The 16,573-nt window shown below is 46.4% G+C and overlaps 1 protein-coding gene across 7 annotated transcripts in view; it reads right to left on the minus strand.

Annotated features, from left to right (window-relative positions):
• The window catches only part of LOC140739162 (long-chain-fatty-acid--CoA ligase 6-like), a 120,687-nt gene that overhangs the window by 78,537 nt on the left and 25,577 nt on the right, over positions 1-16,573 (minus strand). Inside the window, exon 1 of one of the 7 annotated variants that reach the window (XM_073067183.1) lies at positions 1,954-2,087. The exons of the other annotated variants lie outside the window; for them this stretch is intronic. The gene's annotated coding sequence lies outside the window, so the exon portion shown is untranslated. Of the gene's footprint in view, positions 1-1,953; positions 2,088-16,573 lie in introns of those variants that run through there. 7 annotated transcript variants of the gene reach the window in all.

Raw genomic sequence — 16,573 nt, forward strand, 5'->3', positions numbered from 1 at the left:
ATAGAACACTGCAGCACAGAAACTGGCCCTTCAGCCCATCTAGTCAATGCCAAGCCATCAATCTGCCCAGTCCATCGACCTGCACCCAAACTATAGCCCTACATACCCCTCCCATCATTGTATCTATCCAAGATCCTCTTGAATGTTGATTCTAATCCACATCCACTACTTGTGCTGGCAGCTCAATCCCCACTTTCACCACCCTTACTTATGACCTCCATGACCACCAGTTCCAGTCTCACCCAACCTCAATGGAAAGAGCTTGCCTGCATTTATCCTTTCTTTACCACTCATTATTTTGTATACCTCTAGCAAATTTCCATGTATCTTTATGGGAATAAAGTCCTAACTTATTCAACCTTTCCCTACAACTCATGTCCTCAATTGCCAGCAATATCCTTGTCAATTTAGTTGGCACGTTTTTCAATCTTATTGACATTTTTCCTGTAGCTAGATGCCCAACACTGCACATAATACTCCAAATGAGGCCTCACCAACTTCGTATACAAGTTCAACATAACATCCCATCTCCTTTACTCATAACATTGATCTATTTAGGCCAATATTCCAAAAGTTTTCTTTCGAACCCTACCTACATATGATGCCATTTTCAAGGAATTATGGATCTGCACTTTGTTCCACTGCAGTCCTGAGTTCGCCACTGCTCACCGTGCAAGATCTACCCTTGTAGGTCCTTTCAAAGTGCAACACCTCACACTTGTCACTTTTCTGTCACTTTTCAGCTCATTTTTCCATCTGGTCCAGATCCTGCTTCAAGCTTTGTTAGCCTTCCACACTGTCCACTCCACCCCCAATCTTTGCCGATTCAGTTTACCACATTATCATCCAGATTGTTGACCTAGAAGACAAGCAACAAAAGACCCTGCACTGATCCCTGTGGCACACCACTAGAAACAGGTTTTAGTCAGAGGCAACCATCTACTACCATCCTCTGGCTTCTCCCATGAAGCCAGTGTCAAATTCAATTTTCTACCTCATCATGAATACCAAGCAACTGAACCTTCTTGATCAACCTGCCATGTGGGACCTTGTCAAAGGCCTTGCTAAAGTCCATTAGGTATCATCCACTGTCTTGCCTTCATCGACATTCCTGGTAACTTCCTCGAAGAACTCTATAAGATCGGTCAGAAACGATCTACCACACACAAAGCTAAGTTGACTGTCCCTAATCAGTCTCTTGTCTGTTCAAATACTCATATATCTGGTTCCTTAGAATATCTACCAATAACCTTTACACTACTGGTGTTAGGCTCACCAGCCTATAACTTCCGAACTTATTCTTCGAGCTTTTCTTAAACAACGGAATAACATTAGCTATCCTTCAGTCCTTCGGCACCTCACCCATGGCTAAAGATGTTTTATATATCTCAGCTAGGGCCTCTGCAAATTCTGCGCTAGCCTCCTACAGGGAACCATTGTGACATATGTTTAAGTCTCTTTCCAGTACTATTTAGGAGGAAGTTAATGCCAAACATTGCATACATTATCACGGAGTAAGATAAAATCTGAAGGACAGCTACCACAGGCTGCTGTTGAACACCATTGTGAGTTTCACAGCAACAATGGTAAGGATCTGTAATCATCCTTTCCTTTAGAATACATAAGGAAAGAAACTGAACAAGAGATTAAAAAAATCATCAAAAGCAAATCTTTATGTACACTAAAACTAATTACTATTTTTTATCTATTCATGTTGTAAAATTTGCATAATCTATAATCAGTTTCCTGTATCTGCTCTACTGTTAATAAGAGCATTAAATGACAGGTTCAATTTTCAGCTTCAAACGTTTTGCAGATTACATAATCACAAACTTTAAAAAAGCACAAATTAAAAGGATTTTGCTATCAAGAGAAGTCTAGAAGAATACATACAAAATCATGCTGATTTAGATTTCTGTTAGCCAGATACTAAATTATTGAGGCTGAGATTACCTTAAATTTTCAGCATCTTTAGTGAACCAGCAGCTGAGATCACATTCCATTTAAAACGAGCTGTTTGTGGATCAGAAATCCCTTTGTATTCAAGGAAGAAACAACACTTGAATCATCAGGATGTTGCTTTTATAAAAAGTGGTGGCTCGATGCCAAATTTATGCTTTGTAAAAGGCAAGAATGCAATCCACTGCCTCACACTACTGACTTCATCCAGTAGCAAGGCAGCAGAGCCTCCCACTCTGAGATGGCCAGATCTATGCCCGACAGTAAACCCTGCAGATGACTGGCAGCAGCTGCCTACGTTGGCCCTGCCTTCCTGTTTCAGTGTACGCACAAGAAAGCTCAGCACATTTTCATTTTCATTTATAATACTAGAAACTAACAAAGAATCTTAATTTCACACTGTAGGAATTAATTCTTGCTGTTAGTTTAGTGGAACAATTCTACGATATGATTAAATTTATTTATGGCTCTTTTCTTTTTTAATGATAGATATGATTTTTTGGAAGTACTCTGGTGCTGTGAAACTTGATCTGTAGCTTTGAATGGCAAACATGATAAGGAATGAGCTATGAATGTAGAACATACAGCACAGAACAGACCCTTCATCCCATGATGTTGTGCAGAAATTTTAACCTATTCTAAGATCAGTTTAACCCTTCCTTCCTACATAGCCCTCCATTATTTTCCTATCCATGTACCTATCAGAGAGTCTCTTAAATGTCCCAAAAGTATCTGCCTCTACCATCACCTCGGGCAGGGCATTCCAAGCACTTACCATTCTCTGTGTAAAGAACTTCTCTGAAAATCTACAACCACCCCATACTTTCCCTTATCACCCTAAAAGTATGTCTTTTTGTATTGGTCATTGCCACCCTGGGGAAAAGGTGCTGTCTGTCCACTGTTTATACCTTTTATCTAAAACACTTATATCAAATCTCTTCACACCCTGCTTTTCTCCAAAGAGAAAAGTTCTAGCTTGCTCAACCTTTCCTCTTAAGACATGCACTCTAATCCAGGCAGCATGCTGGTAAATCTCTAAAGCCTCCTTCCTATAATGAGAGGACCAGAACTGAATACATTACCCAAGAATGTTCTAACTGGAGTTTTTATAGAGCTGCAACATTAATCCACAGCTCTTGAACTAAATCCACCAACTGATGAAGGCCAACACACACAAAATGCTGGTGGAACACAGCCGGCCAGGCAGCACACAATATGCCTTTTTAACATCTTGTGTGGCAACTTTGAGAGATCTGGGAATTTTGGCCCCAAGCTCTCTCTTTTCCTCCTCATTGCTAAGAATCTTGCCATTTGCTTTGTACTCTGCCATCGAGTTCAAACTTCCAAAGTGTATCACACTTTTCTGGATTGAAATTCATCTGCCGGACTCAACTCAGCTCTGCATCCTGTCAATGTCCCATAGTAACTTATAGCAACCTTCCACACTATCTACAACACACCACCCTTTAAGATATTTGCAATCTTACTAACCTACCCTTCTACTTCCTCATCAAAGTCATTCATAAAAATCACAAAGAACAGAGGTCCCAGAACAGTTCCTTGAGGGACACCACTAATCACAGACCTGCAGGCAGAATGCAATTCATCTACTCCAACCGTCTGCCGTCAGTGGGCAAGCCAATACCGAATCCACACAGCCAAGATAATTGCCAACGGTGCAAGCATGTCCCCCTTAATAGCCTGCAGTATATTCCATCCAGCCCAGGGATATATCCATCTTAACATTTTTGAAAAGTTCCATCATTGCCTCTTTCTTAACCTTGACATGTTCCAGCATATTAACCTGTTCTATGCTTCCCTTACACTTGTCAATGTCCCACTCACTGGTGAACACTGAAGCAAAGCATTCATTCCTTGCCTTGTCCAACTCCAGGCACGTTTCCTCTTTTATCCCTGTTTGGTCCTACACTCACTCTGGTCATCCTGTTCTTCAAGTATGTGTAGAATGTCTTGGGGCTTCTCTAATCTTACTTCCCAAGGCCTTCTCTTGTCACCTCCTAGCTCTCCTAAATCCTTTAAGCTACCAGCGATGATAGCAATGGTTGGAACTTCTGGGAGCAATTTGGAAGATGCAGGATGGATACATCCAAATAAGCAGCATCCCAAAGGCAGGATGGTGCAATCGTGGCTGACAAGGGAAGTCAAAGCCAGTTACCTGGGTTTCAGCACTTAAGTTACAGAGAAAGGTTGAACAAGTTAGGTCTCTATTCATTGGAGCGTAGAAGGTTGAGGGGGGATTTGATCGAGGTATTTAAAATTTTGAGAGGGATAGATAGAGTTGACGTGAATAGGCTGTTTCCATTGAGAGTAGGGGAGATTCAAACGAGAGGACATGATTTGAGAGTTTAAGGGAAACACGAGGGGGTATTTCTTTACTCAGAGAGTGATAGCTGTGTGGAATGAGCTTCCTGTAGAAGTAGTAGAGGCCAGTTCAGTTGTGTCATTTAAGGTAAAATTGGATAGGTATATGGACAGGAAAGGAGTGGAGGGTTATGGGCTGAGTGCGGGTAGGTGGGACTAGGTGAGATTAAGAGTTCGGCACGGACTAGGAGGGCCGGAATGACCTGTTTCCGTGCTGTGATTGTTATATGGTTATAAAAGCCAAAGAGGGCATATGATAGAGCAAAAATTAGTGGGAAGTTAGGGGACTGGGAAGCTCTTAAAAACCAACAGAAGGCATCTAAAAAAAGTCATAAAGAGGGAAAAGATCGAATACAAAGGTAAGCTAGCCAATCATATTAAGGAGGATACAAAGAGTTTCTTCAGACACATAAAGAGTAAAAGAGAGGAGAGAGGAAATATCGGCCCACTGGAAAATAACGCAGGAGAGATAGTAATGGGGGACCCGGAAATGGAGGACGAACTGAATAGGTATCAACCTCTACTGTGGAAGACGCGAGCACTATGCCAGAAGTTTGAGGGTGGGGACAGAAGTGAGTGAAGTTGCTATTAAGTGAGGAGAAGGTGCTTGGGAAGCTGAAAGGTCTGAAGTTAGATAAATCATATGGACCAGATGGTCTACACCTCAGGGTTCTGAAAGAGGTGGCTGAAGAGATTGAGAAGGGACTAGTAATGATTTTCAACAATTAATATATTCTGTATGGTTCTGGAGGACTAGAAAACTGCAGATGTCATTCCACTCTTCAAGAAGGGAGAGAGGCAGAAGAAAGGAAATTATAAGCCGGTTATTCTGACCTCCGTGATTGGGAAGACATCAGAGTCGACTGTTAATGATGTGGTTTTGGGGTACTTGGAGGCACGCGACAAAATAGGCAATAGTCAGCACGGTTTCCTTAAGAGAAAATCTTGCCTGACAAATTTGCTGGAAATGCTTTGAAGAAATAACAAGCAAGGTAGACAAAGGAGAATCAGTGGATATTATGTACTTGGATTTTCAGAAAGCCTTTGACAAGGTACAGCACATGAGGCTGCTTAACGAGTTAAGAGCACACGGTATTACAGGAAAGATACTAGCATGGATAAAACAGTGGCTGAATGGCCGAAGGCAAAGATCAGAAATAAAGGGAGCCTTTTCTGATTGGCTGCCAGTGATTAGTGGTGTTACACAGGGGTCTGTGTTGGGACTGCTTCTTTTTACATTATACGTCAATGATTTGGATGATGAAATTTATGGATTTGTGGCCTAGTTTGGGTACGAAATGAAGATAGGTGGAGGGTTAGGTAGTACTGAGGAAGCAGAGAGGATGCAGAAGGGCTTAGATTAGAGAATGGGCAAAGTAGTGGTAGATGGAATACAGTGTCAGGAAGTGTATGGTCATACACTTTGGTAGAAGAAATAAAGACATAGGCTATTTTTTTAAATGGAAAGAAAATTTTAAAAATCTGAGGTGCAAAGGGACTTGGGAGTCCTTGTGGAGGATTCCCTAAAGCATAATTTGCAGGTTGAGTCAGTGGTGAGGAAGGCAAATACAATATTAGCATTCATTTCAATAGTTCTAGAATATAAAAGCAAGGATGTAATGTTGAGACTTTACAAAGCACTGGTGAGACCTCAGCATTCTGTGCAGTTTTATAGACAATAGGAGCAGGAGTAGGCCATTTGGCCCATCGAGCCAGCACCGCCATTCAATGTGATCATGGCTGATCATCCACAATCAGTACCCGGTTCCTGCCTTTTCCCCATATCCCTTGACTCCGCTATCTGAGGCAGAGCATTCCATAGATCCACAACTCTCTGGGTGAAAAAGTTTTTCCTCAACTCTGTTCTAAATGGCTTACCCCTTATTTTTAAACTGTGGCCTCTGGTTCTGGACTCCCCCAACATCAGGAACATGTTTCCTACCTCTAGCGTGTCCAATCCCTTAATAATCTTATATGTTTCAATCAGATCCCCTCTTATCCTTCTAAATTCTAGTGTATATAAGCCCAGTTGCTCCAATCTTTCAACATATGACAGTCCCGCCATCCCGGGAATTAACCTCATGGACCTACACTGTACTCCCTCAATAGCAAGAGTGTCCTTCCTCAAATTTGGAGACCAAAACTGAACACAATACTCCAGGTGTGGTCTCACCAGGGCCCTGTACAACTGCAGAAGGACCTTTTTGCTCCTATACTCAACTCCCCTTGCTATGAAGGCCAACATGCCATTAGCTTTCTTCACTGCCTGCTGTACCTGCATGCTTGCTTTCAGTGACTGATGTACAAGAACACCTAGATCTCGTTGTACTTCCACTTTTCCTAACGATACCATTCAGATAGTAAATTGCCTTCCTGTTCTTGCCACCAAAGTGGATAACCTCACATTTATCCATATTAAACTGCATCTGCCATGCATCTGTCCACTCACCCAACCTGTCCAAGTCACACTTCATTCTCTTAATATCCTCCTCATATTTCACACTGCCACCCAGGTTTGTGCACCTTATCTAAGAAAGGATGCTGGCATTGGAGAAGATTCAGAGGATGTTCATGATAATTTTTTCAGGGAATGGAAGGGTTACCATATGAGGATTGGTTGATGGCTCTGTGCCTATACTCACTGGAATTTGCAAGAATGAGGAGTGATCTCATTGAAACTTCTGGAATGATGAAAGGCCTCAAAAAAGTGGATATGGAGAAGATGTTTTCTATGGTGGGGGAGGCTAGGACCAGAGGGTACAGCCTCAGAATAGTGGGGTATGCATTTGGAGTGGAGATGAGGAGGAATTTCTTTAGCCAGAGACTGGTGAATCTATGGAATTCTTTGCCACAGGTGGCTGTGGAGGCAAATTCATTGGGTATATTTGAGGCAGAGTTTGATAGGCTTTTAATTAGTCAATGCATGAAAGATTGCGGGGAGAAGGCAGAGACTGGGGCAGAAGGAAAAATGGGTCAGCCATGATGAAATGGCAGAGAAGACTTCATGGACCAGATGGCCGAATTCTGTCACTACATCTTATAATACAAAATAGCCATTCTGCCAAGTCACTTGATGTAATATTCAATTCAATTCCAGTTTAATTGCCATTCAACCATACATGAACACTCATGAATACAGCCAAACCAAACATAACTTCAGTGTCAAGGTGCAAAACGGTCACACGTGTCACAAAGCCCAAAGAAGACAGCAAGCACAAATGGCATCACAATCACACAATAAAAGAGTCCAAAGCTCGTGACATCTATCTACAGTTAACCAGAACAGAGTACTGGGGGTGGGGGTGGGGGGGGGGAGCACTGACTGCAGCCTGAACACTGCACCCCACTGCCTCCAATGCCTTTCCCAGTTAACACCACAGCTTGACGCTCAGTCCCTGCATACACAGAATATCAGCAAACTGCAACCACGCAAAATATGCAGTTTATGTTCCAGATCCTTCAGTCCATTGAAATCTTCAGTCATCCCCAACAGAGCTTGCCTTCTGCTGAGCAAATATTGGGAGGGTGACACCAACTCCAGCCCAGATGCTGTGGACACTGCCCTTGGTTTAGCGCACTGTCTTCGACACCTCTCTCCTGGCAGCTATAAACAGGCAACACTGTGGCGCACCCTTCAGCAAAGCTCATTTTAGCTGAGTTGGTTGGAGCAGTTAAACTTCTAAGGAAACAGTATGCCTTTAAACTCAATGAACTCAGCAAAAGTGGCACTGGCCTTTCATGGGGTATTTCATTTGCCTTAAAATACAACTCAATTCACCCGGTATACAAATCCAGTTATCTCTTGTGCAATTGAACACATCTACCTTTCCAATGTAGCCAACCATATCTGCTTTTTTTAAAGCATTTATGATTATTATCACCCTGTACTCACTTTTTACGAACCCATGAATTTTGTCTGTTTTCTGCATTTTTTAAAACTCGACTGTCTCTGCTCTTCCCCAAAGAAGCATGCCCTGTTTTTACATGACTCCTTTTTAAAAAAACTCGAACTTCTCATTGCCTTTCAAGTCAGTAGTCATCTCAGGTTCATTTAAAATTTCTCATTTCCACGGTTATATTTTGTAACTCCAAAACATAAAACTATTTGATTTGAAAGCCAAAACAAGGAGCTGGGAATGTGTGTCTTAATTATGCTTTTTTACTTTTAGCGCATATGATGTGGTAATGTGATAACGTAAGCCATTCATGTACTTCTTACATATAACACGTAATGAACGATGCAAACATAGAATGCTTAATCAAACAATGTATTTACAATATTACACATATTAGTGAAATATTAAATACACAACATAAACAAGCTCCACATTTCCATTGCCGACAATGCCCAGCAGGACAACACAGAACAGAGTAAGTAATGAAACAATAACAACAAGACAAACCCCAACCCTCCCTCTCACCCACCGAGCCACCCACACACACCACTTTCCATCCACAGGAAAGGCTGTTTCTGGTTTCCAGCCTCCAACAGGCTCATGGATTCATAGACATGTGGCTTTAATGCTCAAATGAACCTGCAGACTCAGGGCTCCAGCTACTGGGCCTTGACTTCCAGACTTCTGATCGGCCTTTGGGCTTTAATGTTCAGTATCCTAAGGACCCTGGTTGAGGTTACCAAACTCCAGGCCTCAAACTCTGGATTCACCCATGATGTGACCCTGAAGAGTAGGCCTCAAACTCTGGTCTTGCTGACTTGCATAACCTAGTGGCTCACTGGCCCCTGTGCCTCCTGCCTGCATGGAACTTAGATCCCGGAACATGCCACTTACCTACCTGAGGGAACCACCAGCCCTTGTCCTCACTGATGTCCTTTATCCACGTCACTGGCCTTTGGCTTTGGAATATGGAGGGCTAGATTCCAGGCTGACCTCCAATTCCCACACATGCTTGTGCCTAAACCTTAACTTGACCCCTACCTCCTGCAGTCCCCAAAACCATACTATGATTTAAGAAAAAACAACTAAAAAACAATTAAGTCCGAGCCATGACTGTGATGGAGACAGCAGCTCAGCACCATCCTGACTGGAAGGGAGAGGGCAGAAGTCACTATGTAGGTGAACAACTGTTTGTTACAAAGGTCCTCTGTTAAGACTAATTAGGTTAGATGTTCCAAATGTGTATTGTATTCATGCTATTTATTTAAAAAAAACGATATTAACAACTTGGGAAAGCAATGAAATAAAATTAGGTTTAACTTGGCACAAACATAAAGCTTTCAAAATGTATGTGGCTCAGTAGTCACTACATGGACCCAGAGGGTTGTGAAAAGATGATGTGAAATTCATTGCGTAAGATTTCTATACAATTTAGAAATGTTACAGACAGCATGTAAAATGTGTGCTGCCTGTCTATTCAAACGATTATTGCAGATGGCATTGGTCTATTGGCTCCGTTAGTGGATTTCCAGAAGCTACAATTCAATCGAAAGGCAGCTTTGAAGGAGAGGTTGCTGTCAATCATTGCCGCAGCGAGGCTGATAAAGGAGAGAACCAAAGCGTTCTGCGGCTCTATTGGAGGACTGGCTGTCGTGTGCAGTGCACGAAGGGAAAGGGAGACACCTTCTGTTCGTTAGGGAGTAGGAAAATATCCAGGCAACTGACACATAGGCACTGGAAGACATTATGTCTGATGAAAATTATAGACTCGGTTGTCCCACAGGTCATGGATTTACTGCTGGAAGTAGTTTATCTGTTAATAGGTAAGGGCATTGTTTAAATCTTTCTCATCACCATTGCACTGATTACAGTTTCACTGATTGCCACAGCAGCCTCTTCTCCCCCGCCCCCATGCTTCACTTCCGATAGTATAGTGGATTTCGGTTCATATTATTCACCTCTCCCACAGACTCGCGGTGCTTGCAGACATTATACCAACAATAGATACAATCAAATAAGCAGCAGGCATGGCACTAAGTATTGACCTTGCTCTTGACACTAACATCCTGAATGAAAATTAATAAAATGCAATCACACTCACAACTCTTTCCTACATGCATACATCCACAGAGAGACAGGCACCTCAGTCACAGATCATAAAACTGACACTAACACATGTACCTCTTTCTTGCAGAGAAAGGAGGTGTGTAGCACATGGCAGTTACCTTGGGACGACTAGCCTTTACTTCACTGATGAGATGATGCAGCAGTTCATGGGAGGAGCAGAACAGGAGCTTTGGCTTCCAGTGAAGCTGGAGCATATGACAGCAATGCTTTTTTCTCACATCTAGTTCTTCCCTTTTCTGACTTCCTCTTCATCCCACATCCTTTGCATTACAATTTGCAGATGCTTTCTGTACAGATTTTCTTCCTCTTTGCTCAAACTCACACCACAACCAAACTTCTGTCCCACTTTATTTCCAAGCAAGACATTGAGGAACTTCCTCAGAAGCTGGGGTTCCAGCCTGGGTTCACAGATCCCTCGGTTAATGCTAGAGGTCCAGGCATAAAAAAGGTTGGGAACCCTGCACTAAAGAAATGTGAGGAACAGGACAATCATGGAAATGTATTATCAGATTAAATTCTTAAAGCCACTAGTTCAAGCAATGATAGTAAGCAAACAATCTTGCATAATTTTCTTGTCCCTGATGTGGAAGCTTGTAAACTTGTTTCCTTCCCCAAGGTCTTGAATAAGAAAATTCAGGCTGAATATACATTGCAGTATTAAAGGAATGACATGTAAATGCTCCTCCCCTCTCATGAAAAATTTGGCTTGGAACTGGAAGTCAGAAGTGTTACAACTCCCATGAGGTTTTCAAAAAATTAACTTGTATATCTTAAGCTATAGAATTCTTCTACATATTTCTTTCAAATTTATATGTTCTACAAAAAACTAGAAGACCAACTTGAGATTCATTTTCTTGCAGGCATGTACAGGAATAAAGGAAATGCAATGGAATTTACAAAAAACTATACATAAACTAAGATGGAGAAACAACCAATGTGCAAAAGACTAATAGCACAAATAAAAGAAAGTAATACTGAGAACAAGTTGTAAGAAGCCTTAGAAAGTGAGTTTTGTAGGTCATTGAGTTGATTCAGAGTAGCGGTGACTGAAGGTATTCATACCGTTTCAGGAGGCAGGTGGTTGCAGGGTAATAAATGTTCTGGGACGTGGTGGTGTGGGACCTAAGGATTTTGTATCTCCTGCTCAATGGAGGTAGTGAGAAGACAGCATGGCGTGGATGGTGGTTTTGTTATAATGATATAGATGCTGCTCTTTTTGTGACAGCACTCCATGTAAATGTATTCAGTGTTAGGGAGGGCTTTGCCTGTGAAGGTCGATCAAGTTTTACAGCTACATTTTAACAGTGTCTGCTATTCCAAAACTAATCCAGGATTTTCAATACTATAGCCTTGTTAAGGGCAACAAATAAATTCAAGGCCTTTCTTTAAAAATAATCTTCCTCCCTGTAGGCCAAAATTAATTTCTTCATTCTGGAATAATTTTCTGTGTTATTGTGGCTACAGCATCCTTAATCAAAACAACAGGGTGTGGCGACCCACTTCCCAGCGCACTCGAACCGGCTCACAAAGTGGCGCGTGCCGGCATTGAGGCCGGTCCCAAAGAGGGCGCCAGGCCTGCTTCACCAGCAAGGGGAAAAGCCCGCGCGCAGGACGGGACTGTGAATATGCGCCCCCTACAGCATTCCCACCCGGGGAGGGCGGGATCAGGAAGGCTTTAAAGCGAGGCCGTGAAGTTTGCATAAACCTCTTTTGCAACTGCAGCTCACCGACTACGCGTCGTTATTTCAGTGCTGCGTGTAGCACACCGCTACAATTGGTGAGCCTGACGGCCCAAACGATATTTGGACCAGAGATGAACGACGCCGCATCTGTTCATGCAGTTTCGTTAAAACTGCCAAGCTTCTGGACGCTGCGACCTCACCTATGGTTCCAGCAAGCAGAAGCCCAATTCCACATTCGGCAGATAACCGCGGATTCCACATGTTACTACTACGTGGTGAGCTCCCTCGACCAGGAGACAGCCACCCAGGTTGAGGAGTTCATACAATTGCCCCCAGCGGACGGCAAATACACAGAATTCAAAGCCTTGCTCATAAGGACTTTCGGACTCTCATGGCGTGAGCAAGATGCCCGCTTACTGCATCTGGATGGTTTGGGGGACAGGCCACCATCGGCTTTGATGAACGAGATGCTGTCCCTGGCCGGAGGTCACAAGCCCTGCCTCATGTTTGAGCAGGCGTTCCTGGAGCAGCTGCCCGAGGACATACGCCTGCTGCTGTCCGACGCGGATTTCAGCGACCCTCGGAAGGTGGCGGCCCGGGCGGACTTGCTGTGGAAAGCCAAGAAGGAGAGTGGGGCATCCGTCGCACAGATCACCAGGCCACGCTCCCAGCAGCAGACCAGACCAGGCCCGGCCGCAGAGCCCGCTAACCCCAGAGGCAGGGGTGGAGAGCCCAACGAACAATGGTGCTTCTACCACCAGCGGTGGGGCGCAGAAGCCCGCCGCTGTTGCCCGCCCTGCAAGTTCCCGGGAAATGCCAGGGCCAGCCGCCGCTGATGGCTACGGCGGCTGGCCATCGGGATAGCCTCCTGTATGTCTGGGACAAGCAGTCGGGACGCTGCTTTTTGGTTGACAGCATCTCCGACGAGTTACGACACCCGCAACACAGAACCAGGTCCCACCCTGAGGGCCGCGAACGGCAGCACAGTAAGGACCTACGGCACCCGTACGGTCCGGCTACAGTTCGGCTCCAGCTGGTTCACATGGGACTTCACACTGGCCGCCGTAACCCAACCGCTCCTGGGAGCGGATTTTTTGCGAGCTCACAGCCTACTGGTCGACCTGCCCAGGAAGAGACTGGTCCACGCCGAGACCTTTCAAACGTTCTCCCTGGGTGAAGCCCAGTTGCCGGCCCCACACCTAGACTCCATCATGCTGTCCGACAACGACTTCACCAGAGTCCTGGCGGATTTCCCATCGGTTCTGGCACCGCAGTTCACGGCAGCCATGCCCAAACACAGCATACAGCACCACATCCCGACACAAGGACGAACCCTCCACGCCCGTGCTCGAAGGCTTCCCCCGGACAAGCTCTGGCTGGCGAAGGAGGAGTTCAAGAGGATGGAGGAATTGGGGATCATACGGCGGTCCGACAGCCCATGGGCCTCCCCCCTGCACATGGTGCCCAAAGCAACAGGGGGCTGGAGACCATGCGGCGACTACCGCAGACTGAACGAGGCTACAACACTGGACCGCTACCCTGTGCCGCACATTCAGGACTTTGCAGCAAACTTGCATGGCGCACGGATCTTCTCCAAGGTAGACCTCGTCCGGGGATACCATCAAATCCCGATGCATCCGGATGACGTCCCCAAAACGGCATTCATCACCCCGTTCGGCCTTTTCGAGTTCCTCCGCATGCCATTCGGCCTGAAGAATGCCGCACAGACATTTCAGCGGTTAATGGACACGGTGGGATGCGACCTGGACTTTGCTTTCATCTATTTGGATGACATCCTCATAGCCAGCAGCAGTTGTCAGGAGCATCTGTCCCACCTCCATCAACTCTACGCCCGACTGAGTGTATACGGCCTGACAATCAACCCGGCCAAATGCCAGTTCGGGCTCGACACCATCGACTTCCTGGGCCACAGGATTACTAAAGATGGGGCAACCCCTCTGCCCGCCAAGGTAGACGCGGTCCGCCATTTCCCCCACCCCAACACAATCAAAGGCCTTCAGGTATTCATGGCTATGGTAAATTTCTACCACCGCTTCCTCCCTTCAGCTGCCTGAATCATGCGCCCCCTGTTCGCCCTGATGTTGGGTAAGGGCAAGGACATTACCTGGGATGAGGAGTCCGCCACTGCTTTAATTAAAACCAAAGAAGCCTTGGCAAATGCCACGATGCTAGTGTACCCCAGAATGGACGTCCCTACCACCCTCACAGTGGACGCATCCAACATGGCAGTCGGTGGAGTGCTGGAACAACTCATCGAGGGTCGCTAGCAACCCCTGGCGTTTTTCAACAAACGCCTACGACCACCCGAGCTCAAATACAGTGCTTTCGACCGGGAACTGTTGGCGCTATACCTGGCAATCCGGCATTTCAGGTACTTCTTGGAAGGTAGGCCCTTCACCGCGTTCACAGATCACAAACCGCTTGCCTTTGCGTTCACGAAGGTGTCCGATCCCTGGTCGTCCCGCCAGCGGCGACATCTGTCCTACATCTCCGAATTCACGACGGATGTCCAGCATGTCTCGGGAAAGGAAAATGTCGTGGCGGACGTCCTTTTCCGCCCTAACATCCAAGCCCTGTCCCAGGGGGTAGTCTATGAAGCACTGGCGGAGGTGCAGCAGGCAGACGAGGAGATCCCTAGTTACAGGACTGCAGTCTCCGGTTTGCAGCTCCAGGACCTCCCCGTAGGCCCAGGTGAGAGGACCCTACTCTGTGACGTCACCACTGGCTAACCCCGCCCCGTCGTCCCGGCAGCTTTGCAGCGGCGCATTTTCGACTCCATTCACAACTTAGCGCACCCCTCCATCAGGACAACCGTCCGGATGGTCTCCAACAGGTTCGTTTGGCACGGACTCCGCAAGCAGGTCAGTGAATGGGCCAGAACGTGCATGCACTGCCAGACGGCCAAGGTGCAGTGGCACACCAAAGCCCTGCCGCAGCAGTTCCACCCCACCCACTGGCGTTTCAACCACATTCATGTGGATATCGTGGGCCCCTTGCCAGTGTTGCGAGGAGCGCGGCATCTCCTGACTATCGTGGACTGGTTCACAAGATGGCCAGAGGCGGTCCCGCTCACCGACACCACTTCCGAATCTTGCGCCTGGGCACTGATCGCCACCTGGGTATCTCGCTTTGGGGTACCGGCCCACATTACCTCCGACAGAAGTGCCCAGTTCACCTCCAGCCTGTGGTCAGCTATGGCCAGCCTTTTAGGGACACAGCTGCACCACACCACTGCCTACCACCCACAGTCGAACGGACTAGTGGAGCGTTTCCACCGTCACCTGAAGTCGGCTCTCATGGCCCGCCTGAGAGGGCCTAACTGGGTGGACGAGCTTCCCTGGGTCCTGCTCGGAATCCGCATGGCACCCAAAGAGGATCTGTACACCTCGTCGGCCGAGTTGGTGTACGACGCACCCCTGGTCGTCCCAGGAGAGTTCATACCAGCCCCAAGGGGACAAGAGGAAGAACCCGCAGCAGTCCTGGGCAGACTACGTGAGAGGCTCGGTAACCTGGCCCCCATATCCACTTCGCAGCATGGACAGAACCCGACCTGTGTACCCAAAGACCTGCAAAACTGTAAGTTCGTTTTTGTACGACAGGGCGGACATCGGGCACCGCTACAGCGGCCCTACGAGGGGCCGTTTACGGTGATCAGAAACAACGGGTCCACATTCGTGCTGGACATTGGGGGGAGAGAGGAGGTTTTCACGGTGGACCGACTCAAACCGGCCCATGTGGACTTGGCGCAGCCGGTCGAGATTCCGGCACCGCGGCGCAGAGGCAGACCTCCCAGAGTCCGACCCAGACTGTGGACATTTGGGGGGTGTATTGCCGGTTCTGGGGGGGGTGTTATGTGGTGACCCACTTCCCAGCACACTCGAATCGGCTCACAAAGCGGCGCGCGCCGGCATTGAGGCCGGTCCCAAAGAGGGCGCCAAGCCTGCTTCACCAGGGAAAAAGCCCGCACGCGGGATGGGACTGTGACTACGCGCCCCCTACAGCATTCCCGCCCGGGGAGGGTGGGATCAGGAAGGCTTTAAAGGAAGGCCGCGAAGTTTGAATAAACCTCTTTTGTAACTGCAGCGCATCGACTCCGTGTCGTTATTGCAGCGCTGCGTGTAGCACACCGCTACAAGGGTTGCATGGGCAGTTACCATGCTGAAAATATGAAGCTCTACAACGCTGAATATCAGTTGACCTTTTGGCATTCTGCTTCCAATTCTCAAACAGGATAAAAGTTGTGTAACAGAGTAAATGGATTGAGTAAAACACAGAAAGCAGCTTCAGTTTCTCTTTCAAAATTAAGTATGTTTCGCAAAGCTGAACACAAATGCAATGGTCTAAATCTTCCCAAAAATATAATTGTAGCAATCTGGTAGGAACTATTTTCAAAGCCATTTTACCATGAGGAGAACGTGCCTTACACCCTGTGAATCTTACTAACACTGGAGAAAAGAAATGCAGATTCAGCCCACGCAGATGAGGATGATGGTGAAAAGGCAAGTA

This window comes from Hemitrygon akajei, chromosome 15, assembly GCF_048418815.1.
Source record: "Hemitrygon akajei chromosome 15, sHemAka1.3, whole genome shotgun sequence".
Lineage (NCBI taxonomy): Eukaryota > Metazoa > Chordata > Chondrichthyes > Myliobatiformes > Dasyatidae > Hemitrygon > Hemitrygon akajei.